This window comes from Cuculus canorus, chromosome 19, assembly GCF_017976375.1.
Source record: "Cuculus canorus isolate bCucCan1 chromosome 19, bCucCan1.pri, whole genome shotgun sequence".
NCBI lineage: Eukaryota > Metazoa > Chordata > Aves > Cuculiformes > Cuculidae > Cuculus > Cuculus canorus.
Window position 1 is genome coordinate 3955257 of NC_071419.1, and position 8696 is coordinate 3963952.

Consider the following 8696-nt stretch of genomic DNA (forward strand, 5'->3'; position numbering starts at 1 on the left):
ATGTTTGGGATTTATTCAAAGATGCTCGTGTAAAATGAGCTTAACTTGGTCTGAGTACCAAAGCAGAGCTGCTGAAAGCCTGGAGGTCTGGTTTAAGCCTGGCTCTTATCTGGTGTCCCTTGCTCAGCGCATCACCCAGTGCTTCATTGCCCAGAGTCGCTGGTGATGAGTGGATGCTCCTGGAGCTCCGAATGGCAGGCTGGCCTCCTGCTGCCAATGGTCCCCCCAAAGAGGCTTCCCTATAATTGTGTGCATTTAATTGCCTCTCAAAACAGGAGGAAAACTGTTTTGGCATGGATTTGGCAAAAGCAGAATGCTGTGTACGGGCTTGAAAGGGCTCATCCCACCCCGAGAAACCCCAGCTCCGGAATGACCCCGTGTGGGCTGGATGCTGCGTGGCATGGGAGGACACGAGTGGGCAACTTACTCGCCTTGAAGAGTCCTTCCCTTCACTTTCCCCTTACGTGCTTTCCCAGGCAGATGGTGCCAAGCGTAGATGGCCCCATTCCTTTTACTTTCTCCCCGATTTCTCCTCGCTTGGAATTGTGCAGCTTCCCTGCCAGTCAGCTGCTTCCCACGCGCAGGGCAGCTTTGCACGCGTTCTTTCCCAGCTCCTCCATGATTCAGCAAATACCAAGGCAGCGGCTGAAGAGTTAAAGAGCCTCTGGTTAAGTTGCCCCCAGGGATCCCTTCCCAAGCTTCAGTCCTGGCCTTTGCTGAAAGATTTCCTCCTTCCCTGAGATGTCATTTAGGCCATTAGGGGATCTTTTGCCGGGAATAATGCCTATCCCTTCCATTTGGTCCCCTTAATTAGTAATTAGGATAATGCAATATTGAAAAAGCAAGGCACAAATTTAATTAGTTGTGTTTTATTAGAGTAACTAAGGAGAAGGCCCCCCGGACTCTACTGGAGGAAAAGGATCAATACTGAACATCTATTTTCACTAGAAAACAATTGCAGCTGACGGCTGTCTGCGGTGCCCTGCGCGGCGTGATGGAGCGGCTGCCCACCACCCGCGATCCCTGCCCACCGACCGGGAAGGGGAAGCACAGGGCTTGGTAAATAAATGATCGATATCTCCAGAGAGTATCTGTATATCCTCAGTTAATGTTACCGAGCAGCTAATAGGAGCTGACACATAGCTATAGGGAGATGGCTTCCATTGCTCAATTAACTCATTATCTTTTAAGCTCTTCTGACTCAAATGGGAAATAATGGCAGAAAAGCTTGCCTTTTGCATCTGTTTTCCTTTCTGGCGAGTTGGTTGGGCTGTTTCGCAAGGAGGCCCCTTCCCACTGCAGCCCTCCGGAGTCCTCCAGCTCTCCTGGTGTGCACAGAGCCGGTTGTGCACGCACAGTGTCACCCGCACATCTGCTGGGAGCAGCCACCGCGTCCCTGCCCTGCGGGTCCTCCCCGCTGCCTCTGCAGATGCTCACTTAGCGCACACCCTGGTGCGGGCTGTGAGGATGCTTGGCGTGCCTCTGTGCTCCTGAGATGAAATAACACTTTTGTTTGCTCTGCAAACCCATGGAGATACTGCAAGAGGTGTTTCCTCCTTGGCAGGGCTGGCGTGCAAGCAAACTTGCCCGTATTTACGTGCTTTCTTCTTACTATGAAAACCTTCCATCTGGGCATCACGTTGTACCGGTGCCAACGAGTCGATAAGTGCCATAGCTTTGTATGACTTAATAAAGCCACCAGACAGCTTCCAGTCTGCCTTTTCCTACCTGTGTCTCTGTTCCATAATTGTTAGTCAGCCCTCCTGCGTTTCAAGTACAGAGAGCGGGGTCCTGCTGTGCTAGGAACTGTACGGGAACATGTGAGATAAAGGCACTTGTAGCTCAGATAGGAAGATAAAGGCTGGGAGAAAAGAATTATTCTTGTCTAGTTTAGTTGAGGGAGAAATAAAGGGGTTACTGAGTCTTGCTGATAGTAGTGACGGCCACCACTCCGAGAGTCCCAGGCCAGCGCGGTGGCCACGGGCGCAGTTGAGCAAGAAGACGAGCTGTGCAAAAAAATTAGACATAAAACCATGTGGGTTTGAATGAAGGTCAGATTTCAGAAAAGAAAAAAAAAAATATATCCACTGGTAAATATAAAACGTGAACTCACACCCATTTCTCAGCCTGGATGCTTGAATCTCTCCAGCCGATGCCACCCCGTTCCCTGCCGGAGAGAGCAGGCAGTGACACAAAGGGAGACAGGCTGTGAACCCAACCTCCCCGCGGGCCGGTGGAAGCAGAGCTTTTCGCGATATTTAATGCTCTCCTGTGTGATTTCGTATATAGAGATCATTCAGGCTTTGATAAGATCATAGCAGGAGGACAGGAGAAAATTGCAGTCTTGCCCAATGCTTGATCTTGTGCTGCTGAACTTGCTGTATCTGGGACATTATAGTCCAGCATTAATAGCATCATATTAAGCTGAGACAATGCAGCCCTGTGACCTTGCGACGCTTGATAGCCATATGTGCTATTTTAATGAAAAATTGGGATTTAAGTAAATGGCTGCCCATCAGCAGAGGGTTGTTAACGGGATCTCGCTCCAAGCAAATCCTGGGCTAGGGGGAGGGCAAAGGAGCGGAATGGGGATGTAATAGCCATAATCATCCCTCAGTGAATGACCTTCCGCCTCCTGTGATCATGGTCCATGGTGCTCACAGAGCCAGCCTCAACAGGACCTGGGGCTGCTGGGCTCTGCCGCGGGCTCTGACTTCAGTGTGCACCCACGTTTGGTGTTGGGCCTCGGTTTAGACCCTCTGGAGCCAAACAAGCTGCTGCCGCCACACCACTTGGATGCACTAAGGACAAAGCACTAGTGGATTCCCATCCGGTCCTCCTCGCTCCACTCCAGCCTCCCCTGGGCCAACACCCACCGACGGCAAGTAGGGACTCGGGGTGGACACCCCTTCCAGGCGCACGCACTGGTTTCCTCCCCCAACAAATTGAAGCTGTAAATATTGATAGCCTTCTCTTCCAGGGCTTTTTAATGCCCTCTGATACTTAGAAACTATTAAGCGCACCCATCATTACTAACCTGTGAAGTATATGCGTCCTAATGGGCAGGCGAGCTACGCTGGCCCCAGCAAATCATTTCTAATGAATAGCACCTGGCACATCCATCACCCTTAAACGCCAAAGCAAATCCATCTGCGTTAGCTGCTGAAAAGAGCCAGGCAGATCTCGCCCTCCCTTTCTTCCCAAGGTAGAGGAGGGTTTGGCTTGTAACACGTAAGAGTGACTGTTTCCAATCTTTCCCCATTCCCGCAGTCGGGATTTTCAAGGCGTGTTTCTCAATAGCCGGGCTGCTCCCGCACACAATGGTGAGAGCTCTCTGGCAGCGGCACGAAAGGTTTTAAATAGAAACCAGCGTTTTCTCCCTCGCGTGCACACAATGCTCGCCTGACCCTTTCCCGACCTCACCCTCAAATCTGGGGTTCACAGCCCCAGCCTTGAACCCGGCTCTGTTTTTTCATGTTTGGCCTCTCTATTTCCTGAGGTCAGGCAGCCCACCACTCCATTAGCATGAAGCAACTCAGGGCTCATTTGCCAAAACTGACATCCTGGGAAAGTCCTGATGAATTTATGAATTAGAGGCTACAGATGCCAGTAAAAGAATTAAGGGCTTATTTATTTATATATATAATTTATTTCTTTGCCGTTTGCAGGAAATCAGCTGGGATGCTGCTGTTTTTCTTGTTCTGAAAAACACCATCAGCCTTGAACGCTGCAAAGGCTGCGTCAGCAGCAGTTTTCTTTTAAAGAGGAAAAAACACATTTTTTTTTTAAAGGTCTGTTGTTTTTTTCTAGGTTGTTGAGGGTTTTTTTTTCGGTTTCTTAAAGCAAGGGCCAGAGGAAGAAAGTTCGGTGAGTAGGAGGGGAAGGGAGCCGGCACGGCGTCTCCGCAGGGTGAGGTGCTCTCACCTTGCAGAACATAGCGACTGCAACACCGAAGCAAAGAGGTAAAATTTATATCCCATAAATCACGTGTCAAGTGCCTGCAAGGAGAGGTCATTAAACAGATGTATGAGGCAAGAGGCAAAGTCCATCCATTTCAGAAGACGCTCCCAGTGTCAGCAGCTCTCCAGAAGTCTCAAGAGGCAGGGATCCAACCAGCGCAGCAGAAGCTTCCCTGATAGTCTTATTTATTTCCTCTTCTATTTATTTGATTGTTTTCTTTACTGGAATAACTTCCTGGGCTTTCCCCTGTCAGAGCTGCCTGATGAGGGAGATGTGGAATGAGAGAGAGGAGGGTAGCACATCAAACAGCTCAGGAGGCACGCAGGGATGGAGTGATGGATGGAGGCCGCCCTGTGATTAATAATCAAACCAAGAGCTTTTATTTGGAGTCATGTGGAAAATGTGGCTTTGGAAACATTTGTCTTGATGCCACAAACAACAAGTGGTGTTTCTCTCTCTTTCTTTGTTCCTCATCCCCCTTTCCTCCCTCCCTCTCCCTCTTCTGGCTTTTCTTGCCCAATTCACCGATTAAAATCTTTTCTGTCCTTTACCTGCTCCAAGAGGCTCCTGTTCAGGTTTGATTTATGCCTTGCTTATCTCAGGCTTCAGTGGGAATATAATGACCAGATAATAAAGAGCACTAAATAGCTTTTCAAATGACACGGCATCCTCTGCATGGGACTAGGTTTTGCAGGAGCAGGGAGGGGAAAACTACGGGGGTCTTGGGCCAAAGCAGAGGGAGGATAACGGAGAGGAACTCTCCCCACTGTGGCTGTGGTCCGGCAGCATCCCACTGGATGAAAGCCGCGGGTATTTTCCAGCAGGCACCTCAGCCAGGCCCTCCATGAGATGCCAAGGATCAGGCAATTTCACTCAGAAAATTGATATCGTGATTTTCCCAGGGCTTTTGGCTGGTATTGCGGTGGTTGTGGGTCCTCCCAGGTACACGTCAGGGAGGACACAGCTTTCTCTCGAGCAGACTCACCAGGATGCTTTTTCCCACCTCCTAGTTCGTCTCCTGGACAAACTCTGTGGAGAAGAGAGGAGAACCCCAGATCCATCCTTTAGCTGACCTGGGGTGCCCAAATACCACTGCCTCCTGCAGCCTTTGGGTCTTCTCGCTCCCGATGGACCTGCAAGGGCTCCATGGGGCTTCACCCACAACAGTAGGGATCGGACTTTACAGTAGGATTGGGACATATAGGTTTCATAGAGTCATAGATTCATTAAGGTTGGAAAAGACCTCTAAGTCCATCCACTCCAATTGTCAGCCCAATCCCACCATGCCTACTAAACCATGTCCTAAAATGCCACATCTACAGGTTTCTTTAACCCCTCCAGGGAAGGAGACCCCACCACTTCCCTGCCTTCTTTGTTGCTGCCTGCAAGGCCACACAACTTCAACAGTTCCAGCTTTCCCAGACCATGCACCGATGTCATCTGGTTAAAGAATTGCCATTAATTTTAGGGTAGGAAGGACCCATTGTTTACTGTGCGATCAGGGAAATTGGTTTTGTTGCCAATAAACTATTTTTAAGCGTGATGCAGATCCAGGATGGCCAGCAAGGTAGCTTGCTGCGTGGGAATAGCAGGTTGTTGGCAGAACAAGTTGGGTGGCAGACCACAGCGAGAAGCTGTGCAGGGACAAACGCTCCTCATCGTCCCACAGCAAAACCCGGACACATCTGCCTTGCCCAAGCGCGCACCCGGTGTGGGATGATGCTCAGTGCTTGCTCAGATGAGCAGTAGCCAACCCTGTCCCTTCCAGTACACATTTCCAACAAATCATCCCCCAAAATGTGCTGTTCGGTTCGATTTAAAGGGGAGAAGAGATGCAAGCCAGCACAGGACTTGAAATTATTGTAGAGGAGGGATAGCAGAACTCCCTTTTGGCTTTAAATAATCCTAAATAAATAGATGTCTCTGGAATGACTCCTGGCTCCTTCCAAGGAGCGAGGGCTGTGTGTGTGAGTTTGTTGGGAAGGGGAAGTGATGCCGGTTTGTTTATCCCTCTCGGCTGGCGGGGACCCAGCAGCTTACACCTAGGGCAGCACCGGAGCCCTCGCCGCCCAGCACCCCTTCCCCGCACTGTATGCTCTATAAATACGTGTGCATGACAGATTTGGCACCGCGTATTCCTGTAAGTGATGTAATCTTTGGGAAGTTACTTAGCAACCATAGAAAATGTTTTGGAGGCTCTAATTTTTCAGTATGGTAAAATGGTATATTTATGCGGGGCGGCTAATCAGCTTGCTGGCAAGGCAGCGCCGATGATCTCATTTTCTTCATCATTATTTTATGTGAATTGGGCTTTTAGCACTAAAGAGACCACAAAGATTTAATTCAAAAATGTGATTGCTTTATGTTTCCAGGGTATCATTAACATGGCATCTACGCAAATAACCATGGTAACAAACTGGTAATTAGTACATATATGGCACTTATTATTAATACAGAAACAGGACAAGTTCCAAATCAGCGCAGATTACAGTACATTATTACCATAGTAATTACCTGCAGTAACACACACAAATTGAACTAAATGGCCAATTGAACTAGAGTGAATGGCTTTTTATTCTAGTCCCTAAATAATGTGCATTCTTGGCTGAGTAGTTCAAGGTAAATAAAACTGTTTTAAATTTATTGCTAACTTTGGGGTTTTTTCCTTCGCTGGGGAAGGGCTGGGAATGGCAGGAGTCAAGAACTTTTTTTTGCCATGCATACAGTATAATTATTGAACAGACTAAGCCATTCCTGACTCCCAGAGAAAGACAAAGAGGGTAAAAGTTATTAGTTTCTATTTTATTAGCGGGTTTATTTCTGTAATTTCAGCCGGGAAGTAATGTTCAACGCATCTAAAAGAGTCAATGCCAAATAATGTGAGGTCCAAATTCAGTTTTTTGGTTTCGGAGGAGCGGGTTGAGAGAGAAAGGAAAAGAATAACTGCACTTGGGGGAGGCTTGAAACACAGGCTTTTTTTTTTAAAAGATCACATATGTTAAAATATTGGAAAAAACAGCGTTTTAGCCTAACCCTTCCCTCATGATATAAATATAAAAGCATCGAAGCCAAACCCAAGAAGTCAAATGTGCCGGAGCCAGCAGTGCTGAGACAAAGCCAAAAAGAAAAGAGCCCCAAACAGTTTCTAATCCTCCTGATTTTGTTATGTTACATTGGTGGCCCGACACCCATCACATCTCAGAGAGAGCCGGAAAGCATCTCTTTCCAGGGTGCTAAAAGATGCTGAAGCCCCACGTCTCCGAGGAGCAGCGGCGGATCAGGGTGAGTCGGGAGCAGCCCTGCCAGCTGGGAACCCTTTAAAGGTGAAAGCCATCTATCCCTCCTGATTTTTTTCTTTCTAAATGGAAATAACATTTAGAGAGAAGCTTTTCAAAGAAATTTCTGCCTGACCTCTAGGTCTGGAATTACTGCAGACCTGGGAGCAAGAGCTCCGGCTGTGCCGCACGGGTGCACGCGCGCGCAAGGCGTGCTCCACACACAGCAGGTCCAGCAGGTGCGCGGTTCAAGACCTCTTTTTTCTTTTTCTTCCAGCTTTGCCTCTCCAAATGATTCTCCTGGGTTCTTTGGATGATGATGATATTACCACTCACTTCTCAGTTGGAAGGGCTTTCTTCCAGCTGACTTTTTTTCTGTCCAGGGACCCACTGAGCACGTTCTTGGAGTGCAGAAGTGGCCACAGACCCACCATATGAGGTGCCTCCTGGCTCCCCAGCACCAGCAAGCAAGAGGAGAATTAACATTGCAGTTATTCATGGGTTTTCTTTCCCCTTTTCCTTCTCTTTCTTTCAGACAAGCATTACTACTTCCACTCCCTGCCAGTAATTCAGACAATACCAATCCTTGAGCTGTGTAGAGCAGCACTGAGGTATGTGTTCAGGTTTTACAGTGGAGGGCATCCTACTCATGGATCTGTACCAGAGAAAAAGTGGAGAACCTTCCCCACCCAAAAAAACTGCTTTATTGTGCTCTTTACCTGTGCACGTCTGCCAGGCACGATGGAGAATCATTGTTCCCTTATCAGATCCATCTCTCATTGTACTTTACCTTCCTCAATTCATAAGAAAATTATTATTTTAGCAGGCAAGCATTTAATTAAGTTTCACTATATTTACTTTGGCTCTCACAGCCTGGAAAATATCCTCCTTTTAACAACAATTCACTGAACGTGGGTTCTGATAAAGCCAAATTGCCTGTAACTCGGCTTTATGCAATCCCCTCTCTACTTTCCATGCAGTTCCCTTTCTCCTCACAAATCCCAAGCCCTCCTAACATCGCCGTGGTGCTCTCAGCCTGGCCTGCCATGCCAGAAGCGTACATAAACCCTTTCAGCACACAGCAGGAGCAGCAATGGTTTCTCATCCCTGCATCATGCCGCCTGCCCACTCCTCCACCTGCACCCCGTGCCTGACTCACAAACTTGCCACTTCAAATTAACACCCATTAGGGCTTATTTCCATCACGCTCTTCCTACGCACCCACAGCAAAGCATTACCTGGGTTCAAAACAAGGTTTGAGCCTTGTTTTGATGCTGGGTTTATCCCAGTTTTGTTTCTTGGCGGAGGGGGTTGCTCTTATCAGAGCTGAAAGCATCATTTTGGGGGTGGTTGAGTGCAGCAGGGTGGCCTCAGGAGCAGCTCCACTCCTTGGTTTGGTTATTTAATCCAACAGGTCCATGGCACGTCAGTCCTAAGGGGTAAAAGGCTCATTTTCCTCTA

General features: G+C 48.2%; 1 long non-coding RNA gene across 1 annotated transcript; it reads right to left on the bottom strand.

Annotated features, from left to right (window-relative positions):
* Window positions 1-507: 507 nt before the first annotated feature.
* LOC128854111 (uncharacterized) lies at window positions 508-3244 on the bottom strand. The gene is made up of 3 exons (XR_008453007.1): window positions 3038-3244; window positions 2116-2167; window positions 508-2006 (listed from the first exon to the last, which is right to left on the bottom strand). It is a non-coding gene; the product is annotated as an uncharacterized LOC128854111 (long non-coding RNA).
* Between the last annotated feature and the right edge of the window lie 5452 nt (window positions 3245-8696).